This window comes from Dermacentor albipictus, unplaced genomic scaffold (assembly GCF_038994185.2).
Source record: "Dermacentor albipictus isolate Rhodes 1998 colony unplaced genomic scaffold, USDA_Dalb.pri_finalv2 scaffold_23, whole genome shotgun sequence".
Classification (NCBI taxonomy): domain Eukaryota; kingdom Metazoa; phylum Arthropoda; class Arachnida; order Ixodida; family Ixodidae; genus Dermacentor; species Dermacentor albipictus.
This window is the reverse complement of record NW_027225577.1, coordinates 66989-88785: the sequence shown is the minus strand read 5'-3', so window position 1 is coordinate 88785 and position 21797 is coordinate 66989. Positions and strand designations below refer to the sequence as shown.

Below are 21797 nucleotides of genomic sequence, written 5' to 3'. Positions count from 1 at the left end.
TAGGCTATTGTAAAATCTCGCTTATGATACATACCCGAATGTAACAGAAGCGGCAATAATAGGAGTATGAAATGCGAAAGAGAATTCATGCCTGTTTGGACGACTGAAAAATACTTGTAATAAAATAGAAAGAAAAAATATACTTCAATACCTAAATGATGTAGCGCCAGAGCACAATACAAGAACCAAATTTAATGTTTGAAAATCAGCAGTGTTTTGTGTAGGACATTATGTAGTTCGCAAAAAGCATTGGCAGGGCATATTTGTTTCAAAATATGGACCACATGCTGTCTCAGGTCATGGACGATAGATCATGTTAATGTATGAAGTTGCAGATAATGTTTGTCGCATATGTGATTTTAAAGAAATCAACCAATATGCTTTTGTGGCGTGCCTGTTTCTTTACATAATCACGATAATACAAAGTTTAACATTAGACTTTTTTTTTTATTTAGCACATGTCCTACTGAGTGAAGAGAAACAAAATTTACCCGCAATCTTACTTTGAAACAGCTCGCTTTGTTGTTGTTGTTGTTTTTTCACCCCTCGTGTCATAAGTTGTGTGTTTTTACTTCGTATCTAAAAAAACGAGGACAAGAATTGTCGCTCGTCCTTATGCTGCAATTAAGGCGACGGCATATAGTGTTTTGTCTATTAGAGCAACAAAGGGGGATGCGATAAGAAAGAAAGCATAGCATTTGGCGGTCGAGAATAAGAACCATTTATAGGATTACGAAGTGTGCAGCTTTTTTACCGATGCGGAAGGATATATATATATATATATATATATATATATATATATATATATATATATATATATATATATATATATATATATACAACCTCGATGAAATTATTCTGACTATTTATTGATCCTTGCCTTTACGCTGTTCATGTTTTGTCGATTTTGTTGGTTTATTTCTTTTTCAAGTTATGGAGGACATGCGCAATTGGTCAAAACAAACATTTTAGATTACAGGAACATTTTTTTGTTTCGTTAAGACAATTATCTTCGTGGTAGTCCGGTAACTAGACGTGATGCATTCTTTAAAACTGAAGGTAGCGCTAAAAAGGACGGACACACGGTGAAAAGACGATACGACGACGAGGAAACGACGTCTTTTCACCGTGTGTCCGTCCCTTTTAGCGCTACCTTCAGTTTTAAAGAATGCATCACCAACTAGCCCAGCACCAAGTTTTATAGAGGTGATGTTTCCCTGTAGCATTCATATCACGAACATTTCCTGCTTATCTTCAGAATTACCATTTACTACAGTAAGAAATACCGTAGCTACCTTTGCGGCATTCTTGAATTCGAAATCTTCCTGAATTGACTCACCATTGCAGTAACGGTTCAGCAGACGGCACGCAAAAGCTTGCGTCATCCGCCTTGCTTTGCTGTCATCAGAATGTTGAACTCCAACGAACTACTCGAACGTCCTACTATCGCGCATCAAATTACTTATTTGCGCAATGCGTACTACTGCTTTAGGCAAACTGCTTGAGTGACTCCAATTTTGTTATCTTAAACACATGAAGGCGCCTGCTAGGATATCACGACATCGACGTGCGTAAGAAGTAAAGCACGAGTTCGTCCCTCCGGAGGCAGTACACATTCCTAGTCACGAAAATAAAATGGCTTGGTGCTCTGTATAACAGTTATAACCGGCGAGCCCATCCCGTCGTTCAACGCTCTCAATGCGTGGGAACGGCCACCGCTTCCGGCTTCCTTTCTTTCTCTTCTGCCCCCGTAGTCGTTAACTGCGCTTCACGAGACAAAAGCCATGGCACCGGTATTTGGTTGTTATCAAAACACGTCCCAGGTTGTTGCGAGCTCATTCAATTATCGATTGTGCTTCTTACTTCGGCGAGCATCGCTTCCTGTTCACGGGCCACGCAGGTGGGATCCGCCGCACACTCAGAGGCGTGACGCGTGCACCGCAATCACCTCGGGCGGGCCGCAACGCTGTTCGGTGTAGCACCGCCGTTTCACTAATTACACGCAGCGTTGCGATGGGCAAGCGGCGACGCGCAAGGTTATCCCTAGCAAGAATGCAAGTTTGCAATCCTCGGCAACTTCTCGCTCTACTATTTTGTCTTGAGAGAAAACACTCTAGAATTTTGATGAAGTTTCAGAGAGAATCATAAAGAATGTGCCATCAGTATTCATTCAGAGCTCTTTGAATGTGGAAGTGTGTGCATTCAGGGAGCTTCCGGGTATCCAGTGTGAGGGCCGGAGAAAAAGCTGCAACTTCTCAGTGAACTCCTCATAACGCCTTAGACTAAGGAGCTGTGCACCTTGGCAATTATTCAAAATTCCTCTTTCTTTTCGTTTTTGCGACGCTCCCATACTTTACTTTTCGTCCCAAATCGCACCTTCTTTCTTCCCTGTAAATACGTCATTCTCCTTTCCCTGCAACGACGCTAAACTAGTAGTTGACGGTGAACGTGAGCATTCTTTACAGTCCAAAAGGAAACCGCTCTCAGATTTCTAGTGCCTCCTAGAATCCTTAGTCGGGGGCTCTACGCGAAGGTCTTCGGCGTCGGTTCCTATGCCGAATTGTCGACAGTGTCGCGTCGTCTGTTCCGTTTCGACCAAGGATATAAAGTGTTGAGTGATGGCCCAACATCCTTTCTCTGGCGCCTGATTGACTGACACCACCGCCTCTAACGCTGCTTACGGTATGCTGCACGGTTCTCGTTCAGAGTACACCGATCGCCAGCGATGGTATTTGGCGTGTCCACCGATGCACAACTAGGGTACACATACTCCTCGTGATTAAGGTTCGGTTCGTGCGAGCACGTTCTTCTCACCGCATACAGCGGTTCAGCACCGGCAGCCGCAAAGAGAAGAGATGCCAAGCATCGCGGAAATGGAAAGTGGTGCAGCGGCAGCGGTCACGGTGTATGCCGCGTGCGGCAATCCGACGTTTCCCGCGCCCCCCGTGTATAACGAACGCTTACGAGCGGTCAACGGCCCCTCCTCCCCCCTTTAACCCTCTTCTCGCTTTCTCTTCGGTTCCCCCTTCAGCGCAAAAAAAAAAACACACCGCGCGAACCCGCCTATGCTGCTCGCATCCATCCGTGCACAGCTGTGCTGCTACCGCGTCGGTCCCGTGTCTCTCCCTCGCCCCGGCGATTATCCGTGAAATCCAACCACGGCTCGTCCGCGTAAGGAGCGAAAGTCTTCAGATTAAGGAGCGCGCGTGAAGCCAGATGTCTTTATTTCTTTCGAGATCTCTCTTTCCCGCCGACTCCCTCGTTTTCTGTACACACGGTGCGCGCGTGGGCCCGCGGCAGTGAGTGTCCTTCACCTCGTACTTTTGGGCGCTCAGCGTCTTCACGAACTCCGCTGTCCTCTTCCAGCTGCTTTCCTTCGCTCGCTTTTTTGTGACTCTTCTTATTACATCCTTCTCTTTTAGCCACTCGTGCATTCTTCTCACGTGCCCTACGCTTGATATTAGCCGGCAACAACAACAAAATAATAATAATAAAGCAGGAAGAAGGGAAAGGTGGGATAAAGAGAGAGAAGGAGAGGGGAAGGTGAACACGAACGAGCCTGCTAACTCTCTCGGAGCGGTGAATGTCGAGAATTGTAACAGGAAGGCTTGCATGTGTGTGTGCGTATGTGCAGGCTCCGCTTGGGCCCTTGAGTGTGTAGGAAGTGCGGGGCACACGCGGAATTCGCGAACTTGAAAAGAGTAGAAAGGAAAGAGCACGAGCCGTCTTGCAAGGAAGACCCGCAGGGCTGCATGCGGCTCGCGCCTCGGTGGCTCGCCTGCAGTGGTTCGTGCTCGCCGAACGCGTGGCAGTGCATGACATTGTTCGACATTCTTTTTTGTTTTGTTTTGGTTTGCTTTGTGTTTTTACTTTACGTCTGTTTTCCGCGTCGCAGGAAACAGCGGGGAAAGATTAGCTTAATGACATTTGAACAAAAAGAATTTCTCTATCTCGACAGAGGTATTCAAGTTATGCGGTTAATTTGCCGCCTCGAATCCCCACAACGCGGCGACGAGGAACGTCGCAAGTGGAAGACTGATCTTTCTAGCATACGCATGAAAGCACTTCAGCCTTGTGATGATATCGCAAATATTCTTTTCTCTTTATCGTTTTATTATATTTCTTTACTGAGCTTCAGAAATATAGCGCAAGGAAAAAAGCGTATTCTCTCAACCGTTAGAATCGTCACCACAGACCCGCCATCGAATGAATTCAAGGCTGAACAATTTTCAGCGGACAAGTAGAATATTTTTTTACACAATTAAGCGCTCTGTTCCTACATTTTGAAAGCTCGAGAAGGACGGGGGGGGGGAGGGGGGGGGGAGGGTATGATTAGATAGAATTTCCATCTTACAAAATGTGTGCTGACAGTCTATAGGCAACCGCTGAGTCTTCGAAGTTTTTATGGAGAACTTCTATAGAACTGTTAAAGTCCATGTATAGACTTCAGTGAACCGTCGACAAGCGCGCGGCTGAACAGCTTGATTTATTAGTCCATTATAGAATGTTTATAAGTTTCGTGAAGGCGAGGGACAAATTAATACAAAGCCATGCGTCCTCATATAAGCGCTTTCCCTGCTCAATTGACGCTCGTCTTTCTCGTCTTCGCGTGCGATACATCGGTATCGGCGTACGCTGAAACGCACAGTAAATCGTAACACATTTCTGCACTTGAATGCCCAAGAGTCTGCAAATTTTCTAGATACAGAATTCAACGGAATACGGGACCAATTGGTAACTGCATTCGATCCCGTGCACTTCAGGTTGCTATTGAATATCGGTGTTCGTTTACCACTTCGATATGGTGGTATCTACGCGTAGCATTTCATCTGACTCTGCGCTGGGCTTGTACAGAAGAGATGCACAATATTCCCCATCTTCGTGAAAGGAGTAATGCATATTTCGTGCGAAAGTTCCCGGGCTCGTATTGGACGAGCACTGCAGTGTCACTGCATCAAGAGCCAGTTAATTAGTAACGCAAATAGTATCGAAAGGACATTACATTGCACTCTCGTATAGGTCAGGTGTGATTGGTGTTAATGCTCATGCTTTTAGTGGTCTAAGGGTGACCCGTTTAAGGGTTATCGTATAAAAAAGGTTATCTTATATCGTATACAGTGATCGTCCTACATAAGAAAAGATTGCTGCACGCGAAGCTCCCACCACGTGGATACTGTATGAGAGAAATACACGAAGTTTTCATACTCGGGATTTGCCTACAAAGACGAGTGCCCGTATTCAATAAAGAAATAATAAAAAAATAAAAACGCAAATTCCAACCAATCCTAATGCTGGGCGTATTATCGGAGAAGACGGTCGGCCAGTGGGAAAGAGCACTTACAAACGAAAAGCTTTACGAACACGGGCCGAAGCCACGTATGTGAGACAGCAAAACGCCAACATAAAACGTGCTCTCTATAAATAACTCACCCTTCACACGCACCGGCGGAGGAGCAGACAAAAAAAAAACAGTTTCGCCATAACTGAACGCTTGACAGAATGACAAGAGTCCGGCCCAAAACGCAGCGCTGTCAGCAGCAGCAACAGCAACAACAACAAAAAAAAAAACACAGCATCGGGTGTCGCCGCCCCACCTGCTTCCCATACATGTAACCCGCAAATAGCATGCGCAGCTGCTCGCAAATTACGCACCAGGCGCGCGCACTGCGGAAGAAGAAAGAAAAAAAAAAGAACACGACTCGCATTTAGCACGCGCTGTGCGCTGCGAGCGTACAAGAGTAAAACAATGGTCACGACGAACGGAGTGCGCATACCCGCTGATGCAACCAACGGACCGGACACCGGCAACGCGCCGCGCGCACCTCCGAACACGCACTGCCCATCCGGGTCGCTCTCGAGTGCAGGCGCTGTGGACGATCCGGCGGCCACGAGGAAACAAAGGCGAGGGGTCATCCTCGAGGGGGGGTTACGTCGTCACGAGCCTGTCGCACGCGGATTCGTTCGCAGCACATCACCTGTGCACAACAATCTCCCAGAGCGGCCCCACTCGCGCCGACCGACCAACACCCCCCCCCTCCCCTCCCCCCCGTGTCGGGCCCGTAACTCGATATTCCCAGGCTGCGAGGACGACGTGTTTATCAGGCATGCGGGCCTTGCATCATGGAGTGCTACTTGCTGCTTGTTCGTTACAGCTCAGCTGGCTCGCCGAACGTGTGTCTCTCTGTCTTAGCTGAATCGCGTGGTGTGACCGTATTCGTTACCTCTCGAGTGTGCGCACTTATGTTATATATGCGCTGAAGAGTCCGGAAAAGGGAGAAGGCCCATGTCGCACCCCGGTTGAACAATGAAATATTTCCGCGACGCTGAGTCCTGGCGAACGGTCGTGCTAGTTCGTTTAGCTAAGCCGGATGTGTGCACATCATCAAAGAGAAACGTAATACTGTGAGCAACCTGAAGATGCGGCAGCTAGATTTTAATCGACATTCCTGACTGCACAGTGCTGCAAAATGTAAGCACGAAAGAGCCATTACCCATTCAGAGTGAACAGCAGCAATCGCAACTTCATCGGTAAAATAGAGCGCATTAGCGACAGCGAATCAACCTTTCATTGGCTTGGAACGCAAAGGATCCGTTTCGATGCGTAGAGCGATTAAGCGCTTGTTGTCGTGTTCTCTATCGCCTTCCTTCGTACTTCCTTGTTTCCTGAAGACGAATAATGTGAGGCTGCGTTTTGTAACGAACCATTTTATTTTCCGTTCTTTTTTTTTTTCATTCATCGCGTACGGTGGCTGATCCCAGCGATAACAATGGTACGATGGAGCCCGAGGCAATTACGAAGGACTAGAAGAATGAAGAAATGAAATAGATCGTTACAAAATATATCCCTGCTTACGATTTCGCATGGCCAACAGAATATGAAAAGCGCATTACACAGCCAACAATAGTAAATAAATCTAGCACCTACCTCCTCGGATATGCTCTACTCGCACAATTGAGGTTGCACGTAAATGTCTATTTTGCCATATGGCGAGTGATAATGACTATCGATTTCTTTTCTACGTTGTACACATTCCCGCGTTGGAACTTGTACTTCTGTAGTAGCGTAGATCAAAATGTACACCGGATTCCGTACAATTTGAAAGAAGATAAAAAATAATAGTATCTGGAAATGTTAGCCTATAGTGACACATTCGGCATGCTATTCCAGGTGAGATGGTGAGCGATGAAAGTTTTTTACTAAAGCGTTAAATTGCATTGTAGTCATTAGACGACTGGCTACACAACCTTGGGATACTGCTAGAAATGTGTTGCAAAAGTAAAAGCGCTCATGATTCTCATATCCTCTTCAAACACTAACAGATCTATCTTGCTTAGGTCCTTAGGGCAACTGTAATAGTGCGAACTTTTGGCAAACCTTCGTACTTGGCCCATTTTCCGTCACCATCTTGCCATACTTGTGCGTCCTTGAAGCTGTGTTTTGTGTGCACTCATAGTGTCTTATAGTCGTTTTAATTTTGTTGATGCGGATCGTTTGGGTGCTGAATTGCCGGCGAATATCACCCCTTGAATCCTTCTTTTTTTTTTCCTGAATCGCTCTCGCTTTATTTAGGTCTTTTACGTTCACTGCTAATATAGTAGCTCATGCCACCTCTGGTCAGCATCTCTTTTATCTCTGAAGAAACTTTTAACTCTGAAGAAAGAAAGACTGCAGAAATTGACACTGAAGATTACTAGAGCGGCAATACTGTTAAAAGAACTCAGGCCGAATGAACAAAGCTTTCCGTTCGTAAGTGCAGTTTGCCATTGGCCGACTATCTTCGATAATTTACGAACAGTTATATCGTAAGAATTTTTTTTGCATGCGTGCATACGGGCAAAGGGCCCGTGATAACTAACTGCTTCAGCGAAACACTTTCGTGAAGAAAGTGCTCAGTCCTGGCAGTCATTAAAAAGAAATACATTTTTTTTTTACGCTAGAGCTCTTCGTACATATAGCGAGTGCTAGCATATCGTGATGTTGGACATATAATATTGGCGAAGATACCAGAGCGATGGTGAACAGCACTTAGGAACGAAAAGCTTTGGGAATTCGGTCCCCGTATTATTAGAATGCATTGTTTCCGGCGGAGGTAAGGTATATCAGAGACTAAGAAGGCGTACATTTGCATTGTTCCACTTAATGACATGACACGAAAAAAAAAAAAAAAAAGCTGCTGCTGCTGCTGGCAATACATCAAGGAGGCCAGAACATTTCATCAATAATTGTCAGCTCGAACGTTTACGCTGCTTTGCAACCATCGTTAAGCCGGGAGGAAATGGTCGACATCAGTGTTTCGGCTTCCGTCACCGACTGGTCTTCTGACACGCAACTCCGAGCTTCCTCGGTCTCAGAGACGAGCGGAACGGGCGCCACCATTGGCCTCGTTCAATTACGACAAACCCGCAATTACGCAGACGTTCCTCGAGCATTTTTTTTTTACCGCCGTCGAGCGAGAATAAAGAGTGGATCAGCGCGCGCGCACTATTGCTTAGGCTGTGCGTGGCAGTGAACAACGCCCCCCTGACTCGCCTGTGCACACAACGGGTGTGGGGCAATCAATCATTTTGTAGGACAGAATTAACTGGGCCCGTTCGAACCCGCGCTTGAGACACGCCTTGGAGGAAGACGTCAAGAACGCGCCTTTTTATCTGGGCTGTTCATTATTTTTTTTCTTGTTAAGCGACAAACATAAACTGCTCTGCAAAGCGGAAGCGAGAATTCATGGCGACTCACGGCAGTGTCTCTTGAACAATGCGTGGAAAATCGTATTCTAGAGGTGAGCACTGGCATTTGGCCGGAAGACCGTAGACGGTGCCATGCATGCGCCGACAAGATGCGAACGATGGCCTTTAGCATACGTTCAGTTTAAACAGGCAGGCGCAGCCCTTGTCGAAAGAAACGAAGCCACTGCGGGGTCATGTAAGAATCCACTTCGTCGGCCACCCGTAGCAATGCCACTGCTCAAAACATCTGCTGATGGGACCGACTTCTCGCCTTCATCCTTCAGAGCTTTATGCTGCAAGAAGTTAGACGGGCGCCATGCGAAACAATGAGAACTAAGCAACACTGATACTTACCAGGGCTCTCTTTCTCTTGACGAATGCTGCACGTAGAAGGCCTATACAATTCGCCCTGATGCGAGGAAATAAATAAAGATGTGTGTCTCGTCACGAAGTCATGCACAACCGGCCACTGGATAACCAATCGGTAGGTAACTGAACCGACGGTTGATCAAAACTCAAATTATGCGCTTTGACGTATCGGAACTGGGTTACGAAGGACGCCCTAGCGGAGGGCTGCGGAATAATTTGCGACCACGTGATCTTACTTAACGTGCACCTAAACCTAAGTAAACTAAGTACACGAGCGCTTTCGCATTCAGTCGCCATTGGAATGCGTCCGCCGGGAAACAAGCCCCATGACCTCCGTGCTCAGCAGCAAGACACCAAAACCACTGAGCCATCTATTGCGGGCCACGGCGAAAGATCGCTGGATAACATGAAATCGCTGGGGAGAAAAGAAATATGAGACCTAGGAAGTCGACTCGCTTGGTAGCGTCTGTCTAAGGTGAAAAGGAAGGACCTCAACAACAACTAAAGTAATCTAAAAAGAACCTTCGGCCCAAGCCGTGCGCCATCCTGCTAATTTTCGTAATACGGATATGCCGTCAGTGCATCTAGCTTGATTCCTCTAAAGGGCTGCACGGTGCACGCAAAGTCGACGAAACAAGTGCACAATCCAAAATAACAAAAAAGAAGCGAAAATCAGTGCCAACGCGTCGAACGTGCGTACGAACAAAGTACTTCCGCATTCACAATACGTCAGTAGATGAAACAGCACTGCAGTGCTCCGGCGGGCAGGCCAAGTTTCGCAAGAACAATTAATACTTATCGGCGTTCCGTAATGACTTCCTGGCGCATCCAAACACCTGCGAAGCAATCCTAATGGACAACGCACTTTCTCTCTTTCTTTCTTTCTTTTCTTCTTTTAAAAAGCTGCGCCCAGGGGTGTTTAGCGTTGCTCTCATGGCTGTTCGTCACGCTACGTAGAAAAGAACGCAAAAAGCAAACTGCTGGTATGAACTTCCGCTCGTATGTTTAGGACCGATCGAAATGGTGCTCTAAATAAAACCTTATCATTCGAGTCATTGAAGCGGGTACACGCGGTTTATCACGTTGAGCGTTATCAATCGGAACACTGTTACGGTAGAATCCGTGCAACTTATCAGCCGTTACGCGCGCATCGTCAAGTACACGAGCACGTCCAACTTCACAGTATTAGTTTAGTTTCACACAATTAATATCCCATCGTTCTTCCCTCTGATAAAATAGCAAAAAGGGAGCAGCTTGAATTGCTTCCTGAGGAAACCGTAAACTTATCAACTCTTCAAGATTTCTAGAAGCCACAATTTCGTGGTCACCTTATGTACCTAGCAATTTCTACGATTCAAGAAACTTAAATTGAAATTAATTTCTTGCGTATTACGTGCCGAAACCAAGATGTGATTTTGAGGCACGCCATAGAGAGGGACTCCGGAATAATTTTGACCACCTGGAGTTCTTTAACGTGCACCCAATGCACAAAACACGCGCGTTTTTGCATTTAACCCCCGTCGAAATGCGGGCGCCACGACGGAGATTCGATCATGCGTCGATCCCCGTTGCTTAGCAACGCAACACCATTGTCGCTAAGCTACCACGGCTTGTCTTCAAGAACTTCAACAAAATTACACATTCTTTTGTACTCCAGCGCGCAGAACCTACTCTGTTCTGTTTACGACCTGAAAACCAAAACTTTTATAACAAACAAAAGATAAGGAACACCAAAAAAGAGAATTTTAATCTCGGGAACGTTGTGTGACAAGACGAATATTGTGTGACAAGACAATTACAAGACAAATATTCGCGCCTTTTTGTTCGCGTCTTATTACTAGGCTCCAGACAGCAGTGGCAGTCCAATGACTACACTGCGTGTCAACGCCAAATTGACGGGTTACTTCAGAGCCTATTAACACTGGCTGCGACGACGATGACAGATATGAAGGTTGGTCCCGCGTATACGACGAATTGCGCATTTATACGACACCTAGGGAAACTAAAGAAAAGCGTGCACCACAATGAGCGATCAGGCTTGTCGGAGAAAACTTGTTAAGCGTCGCTGGCGCAAATCAGTCATTACTTGTGCACAGGGAGCCACAAGTAGGGCGTCGCAAGGTGACGTGGGCTTGAGGGTAGAAGCGCGTTTGAAGTGCTTTTTTCTTGGTTATGTAACTCCGACCTCGTCACGTGAAACCCTCGGAATGCGGTGCATTGACTTTGCGGCGGCATGCTGCGTTAAAGGTGAGAGCCTCTCACGTGTGAACGCGCACTGCGATTAACAATTCAGGTCGCATCGCGGATACCGGAGAAGGCAAGGAATTCTTGGAGGTGAAAGTTCCTCAGCAGCTTTCTGTAATTGCTTCGTGTCTCTTTTTTTTTTTTGTACTGCTGTTGCACAAGGCATTCCAGCTCACACTCCTTCTCTTACAATTTACCTGCTCCCCCAGTACCATTATTTCTGATTCTTTCTTTTTTTTAGTATCGGTATACATTAAACAACACTAGCGCCAAGTTAGTTTATGTTAAAAGCCACTAAGATGGCAGTCTCCAAGCAGGTCACTATTAAGAAATAAATTCAGTGGTTTTACGCGCCAAAGCCATGATCAGGGGCGCGATCGGAGATCGTTGTTCAAAACACGGGTTCAGTTTGCGTTCAGTTTTGCCTCACGCGACTGGCTTAGGCCGCGCCGATGACGTCAGTCACACCCGTCGACGCAGCCTAGGCCAATCGCGTGAGGCGAAACTTAACGCAGACTGGACGTGCGTTTCGAACAACGATCTCCCATCGCGCCCCTGGTTATGAGGCACGCCGTAGTGGGGGACTCCGGATTAATATTAAACGCCTGGAGGCTCTTTGACACGCAGAGATAAGTGTAAGCGCACGAGAGTTCTTTGCATTTCGCTAGGAGGTAGATGTGAGATGGCCGAAAAACAAATTTGTCTCCCTTTGCTATTAAACTTTCAGTAATCGCTGAGTCCTTCATAAAAAAAAAGTCAGCCTAGGATATTTAGGGAGAAATGTGTTAGCCACCTGTTTTTGTTCTTATGACAATTGCTTGTGCATATAAAGCAGTCCGCCTAGTGCTTCTGATGACGCCGCCTGCGCTTATCGCTTGAAGGTGCTTTCTAGCTGCACGAAAATCATCCCGGCCATGTACGCCGAAAAGTGCGCCCTGCTCGCGGAGTATAAACCTGAGCACACGTGTTCGTCTAATATGTAACGTGAATACTTGCCAAGACATCGTATTGTGTCACGTGACCACGGGCTGTTTCGAATTGCTTAAAACAAAGGAGCAGCCGGCGTGGCCTAGGAACGCCAATATTTCTTTGTTCACAAACTCGAGTAAGGACGCGTAAGCTATTAATTAACCTTCCTATTTATGATGTAGACAGCTGTGGTTCTTACTTTCAAGATATTTCCCGATGCTGGTGTCGTCTTAAGCTTATTCTTCGGAGAGATCTGCCAAAAGAAAAAAAACGATTGGGAGAGAGAAGGATGGGGTGGAGGGTACGCACAAAGCAACGCGCCGGCCTTTCTCCTTAGGAAGGCTCTAATACTGCCGTTACTCGAGAGAACAAGCAAACGTCGTTGCCGGAAAAAAACAATTTTCCCGGCTCGAAAAGCGTCGAACGGACGCTTGCGTCCGTTGTGTGTGTAAGCCCACTTCGCCATCAGACAGCGTCCGTTCCTCGGTCACAGTTTCCGCTTCCCATTTATAAAGTGGCGACGAGGAAGCGTCCACGTCTTCCTAGCGGATCACCGCCGCTTTCTTTTATCATGTGCACGCCGCTACAACCGAAGCACTTTTGTTTTTTTTTAGAGCGCAGCTCTTTGGCGTCCGTTCCTGGGTTTCGCGTCGTCGTCGTCGTCGTCGTCGTCGGCGTCGTCGTCGACGGCGTCGGCCTCGTAACCAGCTCGCCTCCGCCGCCGCGCTCCGCCGCCGCGCATGCGCCGCTGCTCCGCCGCCGCGCATGCGCGCTGTCGGCTCTCCGGGCGAGGGAGGATGATGGAAGGGAGGAGGAGAGACTGTGGAGGAGGGCTGGCTACACAAATGGCTCTTTGGCGTCCGTTCCTGGGTTTCGCGTTGTCGTCGGCCTCATAACCAGCTCCGCCCCCCTTTCATCCCCCCAGCGCTAGCAGCGACCGACTGATACCGCTTTCGTGAGTCCGCTACCGCACTCACGAAAGACGTCGTGCACTTCCTGCAACTCGCATTAACCGTCCATCGATCCACACCGATGTTAGTAGTGGGGGACTTTAATGTTGACATAAAGACAAACAGCAATTTCCTAACACTTATGCGGGAGAACATCCCGTTCCTCTCGCTCGTAACGCGTCCCACGGCTGTGACAACCTCGCGAGGCACTTGTATAGATCTCGTCTTTGAGAATCAAGCATTGGTGTACCAAGTCGAACATATATCAGTCTATTTCTCCGACCACAAAGCTTCCTTCATGACTGTCAAGAACTGTTAATGGAGTCTTTGTTTAAGGAATACGTGTGAAAAATAAAAAAAAAATTCTGTGATAGCGCATACATGTGTTGCTCGATTTCTTTGCCTCAATCTATCGAAAAGGTGAAACAGCTTATTTGCTGCGCTCAAATTTCGCATTAGGAAGTAACGTAATCGTCGGTAATTTTTGTTGTTGTTGTTGTTGAATAAAGCGCAGTTCGGTTCGGACGCGAAGTTGTCTAGGACGTCGACTCGACAGTTGCCTTCGCCTGCTCCAGCTGTACAAGGAAATCCCCGTCCGGAAATATCTCCACGCGGGCCATTGTGCTAATCGGCCAACGAGCCTAACGTTACGCAAGTGTCTCCTGTTGGTAAACTGACACGACAGTATAACAGTAACGGATACGATGGTAATCCTCTTTGCTCAATCGAGCGAGCGAAGTCTGCGGCCGTCTCACTAATCCCTGCGCTCGAGAGCGCGCGTAACGCAACAACTTCGTTTTTCTTACAGTGCAACGGTAAACTGTTTTTCTTTCGCTATTTAATTCCCTTCGGTTTAACCACGCGAATATAAATAGCAATGCCGTGGTAATGCTGTATAATTAAGAGACGACAACAAGAGAAACTGTAGCTGCGTAAATATAAACAATGCGAATTGCAATTACCAACTCCGTTCTTTGCGGTCAAGTTCAATGCGAAAGTTAGCTCAAAGTTGGTCATTTCGTACTTCATACCAGCAGAAGCTTCGGATGACCATGACGTTAGCGTCTGACAGCCCCCCCCCCCCCCCCCTGTGTATAGACGTCCCCGCTCGTCCGAGTTGTCTTAAGCAGCAGAACGGGACACGGCAGTCACGAAGAAAGCACACACGACACAGGGATTGTGTCAAGCTTGCTTTCGTGTCATGTTTGTTTCATCCATCCTCGCCGATGTTCACGACACTCTTTGTTGCTTTAATCAAGTCAATGGTAAGCCAACTACCTCTCAAGCGACTCTCCCTAGTCGGACATGCCATCGGTGAAAAACTAGAGCAAACAGGCGCGGACCACCTGGCCTGACTTCATGCTCCGAGAGCCTACAGCTGGAGCACTCACGCGCTCGGTTGTAATGGCGCCGGGTCAGCAATTAACCCTCTTACCATCGTCGAGTCGAGGCGATGCCGACAAACGCTCTCGGTCCACACACAGCTCCGCTTTAATACCTTCCTGTCAGGAGCCCTGGGTGCTCTGTCATCTCTGCGTGTGCGTGGTGTCTTTCTCTTTGGTGTGCTTTGCGAAGAAAACGATTTTTTTCCGTCTGTATGGGCACGGATGCCTCATCGCTCCTTTTGTATCAGTGGTCACACCCACGACCTTTCTTCATTGTTGGCCATTAATCGACACTCCGCAAGCTGAACGCTGAGCGCCAGCAAAGTTCCTGCATTGATGACCCGGAAAGCTTCGTCAAGTGTAATCGGTGGCCCGTTCATCTCAGCTCGTCTCCAAGCACGAACAGACAGAGCGATGACAGAGGCGCTGGAAGTATGGCCAGTTCTCTAGCATCACCAGACGAGTCGTTCATTCAAGTTGTGGTACAAAGAGTGCCCTCTCTTCGCGAGCCGAGAAAATGAGCAAACATCCACGGCAATGGCTTCTTCGTTTTCCCGAAGGGACGGAGGATTGAAGCTGCACATTGTGCGGGCGCTCCTCGCACGCGGCGTATACAATGCACGCAAGTATCTAATTAAACTGGATGGTGCAATGCGATGTGCATAAGCAGCTGACGAGTCCATTCGCATTGTTGCTTTGTTGCGGAACGGACGCAGAGTAATAATGGGCGGTTTGCCTGCGCGATTTGCTCCGGTTGCTACTGTAGCGAACAGAAAAGAAGCTCGTTCAGTGCTCTGTCATTCCGTGATAGCAGCTTGCCTCACAGATGGGTTCTACTTGACAGATCACCAGGAAACTTCGTGAGGCCGGCGCCTCAAGCGACGACACTATAGCGTCGAACTCTCATTCTGGTAGCTTGGTTAAGCATCTAATTAGCGAAGTGGAGGGCTTTGTTCCCTCATGCGCCCTGCAATGGTTAGCATTAAACTAATCAAAATAAACAAATAAGATGGAACTTGTTATTTAATAATTGAAGAAGTTCGCTACCCACAGAAATATTATTAAAACCACACATTTTTAGACAGTTCTATCACCAGTCGTGAACTCGACCAAAATTGATTCCCTTTACTTTGGCGCCCACAGGATTGATTTTTTTAATACCCAGGTGTTCATTAAAAGAACTGCAAGCCTCATTCCACGTCACTTGCTTCAAGAATATTTTCTCAGGGGTGTCATATGCTTGACATCGACATCGACGCTGTGTCTCGGTTGCGATTGATGTTCCGCGAATGTAATTTGCCCATGTGGGGCTCTAACGTTTTCCCCATGCGTCGGTTGCGTTCGTTGCCTCCGGACATACAGATACATCCACCGCCTGGACTGCCACAGCGTGAACAGGCCATGCTGTACCGTCTCAGGCTAGGCGTTTCATTTACGAACTCATATGCTTCCCTTATTGGAATGGTCCACAGCCCCACAGGCTACACAGGCAGCTGTGAAGACGCGCTCGCACACATTATCCGTGTCTGCCCGCGCTATAGTTCCGAGAGCCAAGTGCTGTGCAGAGTGACGGACCAACTGGACAATCGTCCACTATCAGAACTAAAAGCTCTAAGCCAGTGCTCCCAAAGTACATCCGCGCAGAAGGCCTTATTCGCGTTACTAAGATTCCTGCGGTCTACGGGCCTTCACGATAGACTTTAAGGACGCCACCTCCTACCACTGTATAGCGTATGCGGTATTTTTGTGCTCGTCCCTCTTTCTTTTTTTCTCTCCTCCTTCCTTTCCCTTTCTCTTTTTATCTCCCTACTCCTCCCCCCGTGCAGGCTAGCCAACCGGAACCACCTCTGGTTAACCTCCCTGCCTTTCTATACAAGCTTTTCTCTCTCTCTCTCTCTCTCTTTCTCTCTCTCTCTCTCTGGAAAAATTTGCCAACTCGCACAACCTTAAATATTGGCAAGTGTCGACATCGATGAAACGTCCATATACGTTAGCCAGGTATAGAACACGGACCTGTGTCTGCATACTTTGGTACTTGCTCCTTATTAAAATTAAATTAAGAGGTTTTACGTGCCAAAACCACGACCTGATTATGAGGCACACCATAGCGAGAAATTCCGGAATAATTTCAACCACCTGGGGTTCATTAACGTGCACCTAAATCTAAGTACACAGGTGCCTTCGCATTTCGCCTCCATAGAAATGCGGCCGCCGTGGCCGGGGTTTGATCCCGATACCTCCGTGCTTCGCAGCACAACACTACAGCTACGAATCAACCCCGGCGGATTTGCTCCTTGTGGCACAGAATGCTCAATGGCTCCTTCTAATAAGACACTATTGATGCCCCATAATGATAGTTTAGTCATTGACGGTGCCGAACGCCTACGTCGATCGTCAGCTTCCTACATATCAGGTCGAGGTCGCAAATTGACTCACTGCCCCCGGACACGTGGACGTGCGCCGCTGCCTGCGTGAGCGCAAGGTCATGCACCAACATCGCACGACTCCGATACCACACCAGCCACAGCAAACAAGCAGGCACGCCGTATTATACACGAGACCGGTTGGAGGCTCGTCGTTTGCACGCAGGCGGCAGTGTGCTGCAGTGCCGAATCTCCGCGGCGTAGATCATCGGACTGTCTGTCGCCGGCGGTCGGTCAGTTCTGTTCGCCGTGCACGCATGTATTCGTCAGTCCACGTTTTTAATGAGGGCACGGCGTCGTCGACGACGACGACTACGGGGCTAAGTTCAAGGACGAACGAAGGCGACGACGGAGGAGGAAGGGATCCGCCACAACAAAGAACCCTTACTGTTCTGCCCAGAAGGAAACGACGTTAAACGCCGCTTTTAGGCCATAGAAGCTAGTGCCTCCTAGGTCGTGCCTGGAGGGAGCCAGTCTCTCTGCCGCCGAGTCAGTCTTCCATCCGGGCCTGGTCGCCGAAACTACTTTCACTTCTTTTTTAGCGCCACGAGAAGAAACAGATTCTAAAGTGGAAAGGGGGCAGGGCAAGGTAAGATTGCATGAGAAGGATGCCTAGTGGCCTCGTAAAAAGAGAACAGATCGGAGACAACACGGAGGGGGAAAAAAGAACGACGCAGCTTTGCCGCCCGCTGCTGGCGGCTCTGCGCATGGGTCCGATAGACAGCGTGGACAAGCACGAGCGACAACGTCGGAACGAAGGGACAAGAGCTGCCGCAAGAGAACAAACGTGCGGGTAGCTCACGTTTCGTCGTTCACGAACTTGCAATGATGGAAGAAAAAGAAACAAGATGGGGAAAGAAAACAATGAGCCAAAGAAAAGAAAGATGGGATAAATGAAGGTTGGATGGGAGGGAGCCAGTCGTCGGGAACGGGTTTATCTGCGAAGCAGTCCCAGGTCTTCAATGAGCCGAGCAGCGGGAACATTATGTGGACTATATGCGTTGCGCGCGGGAGAACGTAGTGCGGAAACTAAGCCCAATTTAGAACCGCTTTGCGTGGCTCCTTTGTCGGTTGTGTGTTTGTTTTTGCGCGCGCGCGAGCTTTTTTGTCCTGACTAGACAGGAACGTAGCGCTGGTCTTGGTTTATGGCATACTGACGATAGGGCACAGTTGTATTGTGACTGTGAGCCATTCGGAGGTACATGGTGTGCAGTTCATCCTACATTTATGACAGCAAAGTGTCACGACAGAGTAAGAAAGACTGCTGCGGGCAGCCCATTATGTTCTCACTTCGTGACTTTCATTTGTACGTCTTTCACACGCACCTAAACGACGCGTAAATGCTTGCAACCTACCGGAAAGGTCGATGCAGAGCTTCACAAATGCAATGGAGTCACAGTGAAATGTGACGCGGAGAGGACGTGACACTTCAATGTTGCATCGCCTGTAAAAATTACCATACAAAACTTTCTCTATCCAAAAAATCAATGTTCACCCGATAGACTAGGTTATTTACTGTATTCATCCGATAGATGAACACAGAAAATAACCTAGTCTAAACCCGTATAATTGTAAATATCCCCAAAACATCACTCCAAATGCTTATGCTAGACAAAAGAAGGTTGTGTCGATGCCACAATATCGTTTTATTTTTGAACTTTTTTTTTCTTTAGCGCACGAAATCTTGGGGAAAAGCGCCAAGCAGACAACGTCATACGAGCCCTAGCAAGGTATAACACATCACATTTCCTTGTGGCAATAAGTCTGCGCAAATGGACAAATTGTATGACACAAATATGGAAGCCACACCACGTGACGCTTGGCCCTCAGTGCTCGTCTGTTTTGACTGAAACTGAATTTTGCCGCTACCAGTTATCTATTTGTCAACAGCGTAAATCTACGACACATGCCTATCCCCATCCTCACTTGACCATTACGGATGTATTCAACACGCAAATTCTCCGCTGTGTACCTCTCCCCGGCAGGTCACAACTTCGTTGCTGACGGGTTTTCCGTCCGATATCAAATGCGAGAGAAAACATTCAGCCGCGAGTGACAGCTTATGTTTTCCTGGTGATCGCAATGAGATATCGATCACGGTTGCTGAACGATCCCAAGACGTTGCCTTTCAAACGTGAATCACACGGTCAGTTCTTCAGCTGGGTGAACATTAAAACTCAACAGGACCAAGTTTGTCTTTTGGTGCGCACGAAAAAGCCGTACGTTAATTAACCAAGGAACGCGCCGACTCAGAGTGCAGATACAGTTGAAACTCGATTTAACGAAGTGATGACCCCGCTCGAATTATTTCGTTAAATCGGGTAGTTCGGAAAATCGAGTAAAGGATTTTTCAGTCGTTCGAAATCTAAAATTGTAATGTAGCGACACTCAAAAGGTACCACGGCATTGTATTTGAAGCTAACCCACGTCTGCGAGTGTAAAAAGTCCGCGAGGGAGGCCCAACTACCGCCGCCCCTAGCGCCATCTGCTACATAACACTAGCGACTGCTGAGTCCGTTGTTCCGTGCATGGGCGCTACGTGACGCCTACTCAAAATAAAGCTAGGGTCATGGTAAGAGTGCCTAGGTGTTTAATCGCAATAGCGTTAGAGCGCACACTCGAACAAAAACCCGTATGCGTCAAAGTTAGAAAGAAATCACATATTTCTTACTCATTTATTTCTGGAAAAGCTTCATCAAATCGGGTTTAATGCAAGCTAATTTCGCTAATTCGGGTTGATAACAGTATTGAACCTTATGGGTACTTGCCAGGGAATTGAAATTTCTTCGTTAGATGGGGAACTTCGTAACAACGGGTTTTGTTAGATCGAGTTTTAATGGTATAAGAAACGTGGGGGAAGACGCTAACACAATGCAGCTTCTACGCAGCTCTCTGCTTGCGATTGACGATCAACGCTTGACACTGCGTGTGTGTGGTACAAAATGTGAACTTATTTCTTCTGATTTTGTAGTCCCCTTCCCCCTCCCCAGTGCAGGGCAGCCTACCGGACTCAGCCTGGTTAACCTCCCTGATTTTCCCTTATGGTCTCTTCCCCCCACCCACCCACCCTCTCTCTCTCTCTCTCTCTCTCTCTCTCTCTCTCTCTCTCTCTCTCTCTCTCTCTCTCTCTCTATCTATCTGTACCATGTGAGCTTACCAGGAGGCTAGCATATCACACAGCAAAGCCGAATTGATCGACCACCCGAACCATAGGGGTACTGAATATGTCAAATCAGTTCTGCTTGCAGGTGAAACCGACAATGTGGAGGAACGCTTATGAAAAAGGAAATTGTCATCAACTCTAATGTAGCACGAAGCTACAAAAGGAAGCCATACGGGTTTCTCAGAGAGTCGAACCCCGGACAAGGCCAAATTTTGCTTCTTCTGCGACGCTTTTCTTGCCTTGTCTTTCCTTTCTTCTTTTTTTTTTTTGAGTAATCCGCATGTGGGTTTACCTTGTAGCTTCGTGCTACAGGGATGACAATTGTCATTCCCATAAACAATTTTCATTTGTACGACTCAACTGCAGCACCTTGCGTTTCGTCGTTACTTTTAGAAAGCGGTAGCGTTACCAGCCCAAAATGTCCGCTCTCGGTCGACTCCGTAAAAATAGTGCATAGTGAGAGCGATGTTTACATCCGGCTCGAAAGCGCTGGTCTTATTCTTAGGCCAGGACTCTCGACAACTTTTGGGCCCCACTGTATGGCGTTTCTTAATTATCCGTCCGAAGACGTTTGTTTTCCCTCGCGACATTACGCATTCCTCGAAGTCGAGCCGTTAATCTCGACGCCGAAGAAACGCCTCGAAGCCGCTCCTTTCCTCCCTTCTATAAAGCGCCAAACCAAAGAGCTGGCGTCGCTTCCGTAATCACACGCACCACCACATCGTGCCAAGTTAATAGCCCCACCGAATTCCCGCTCCGCTTCTAGCGCGCGCAAAGTGGGCGTTGTAAGGTGAGCGGTTTCTCTTTTGCCGTATCAACAAGTCGCCGTTGCGACGAAACTGCGCATTGACTCAAACGAGCGTATGCTTCCCAAGTGGCTGCCCGGTTTAGACGCCCCTGCGCTGAGCGCTGCCGTCCGAGATATGGACGCACAATAGACGAGTCCCTATGTTTTTAGGAAGAGAAGACAGTCGGCAATTAAGGAGCGAGGGCGCTTGATAACAATGAGAAAAAAAAGAGCATTGACAAAAGCCTATTGTGAAAGTTGCACTGAAAGAGAAGTAGAGTTGGAGTGCGGGAAGCTACTTCTCGAAAGTTATCTATGAATAGTCACGACAGGCGAGTTCTGAGCTAGAACAGCCGTGTGATACCGCTGTCCGCTGCCGGCGCGTACAGCTCTCAAAGCGCGGTAATGTTACTTGTACAAGTTCGTTTAGTCTATATGCAAGCGCGTCAATTGTTTTTTTTTTTTGCTTGCTACGCTTTAATATTGAATTTTCGCACTAGACCGGTTTATTATTTTCTTTGGAAGATTTTCGCCGCCTCGTAGTGCACGTTTATGTCTCTGATAAAAATATGTAACTGTTCTCGTAAAGCACGCACTAATCTTATATATATGTCATCTTCTCACTTTCGTGTTTTCCGAAAGCTTGTGTAACGTCGCCCCAACGCGTTAGGGATTACCCTGCCACTGTCAGTGACGCGTGCGGGATAAGCTAGCACTTGCAGTCGTGTCATGAAGTGTCATGGAAGCTCTAAAGCGGCTAAGTCCTTGATTTCTTGACTGAAA

The 21797-nt window shown here is 47.6% G+C and overlaps 1 protein-coding gene across 6 annotated transcripts in view; it reads right to left on the bottom strand.

Annotated features, from left to right (window-relative positions):
* Positions 1-21797, bottom strand: part of LOC135898918 (uncharacterized) — a 215214-nt gene that overhangs the window by 158175 nt on the left and 35242 nt on the right. For 3 of the 6 annotated variants that reach the window (XM_070529531.1, XM_065428151.2, XM_070529535.1), the window contains exon 1: positions 9079-9221. The exons of 2 other annotated variants lie outside the window; for them this stretch is intronic. The gene's annotated coding sequence lies outside the window, so the exon portion shown is untranslated. One more of the 6 variants, XM_065428152.2, reaches the window with a different exon arrangement.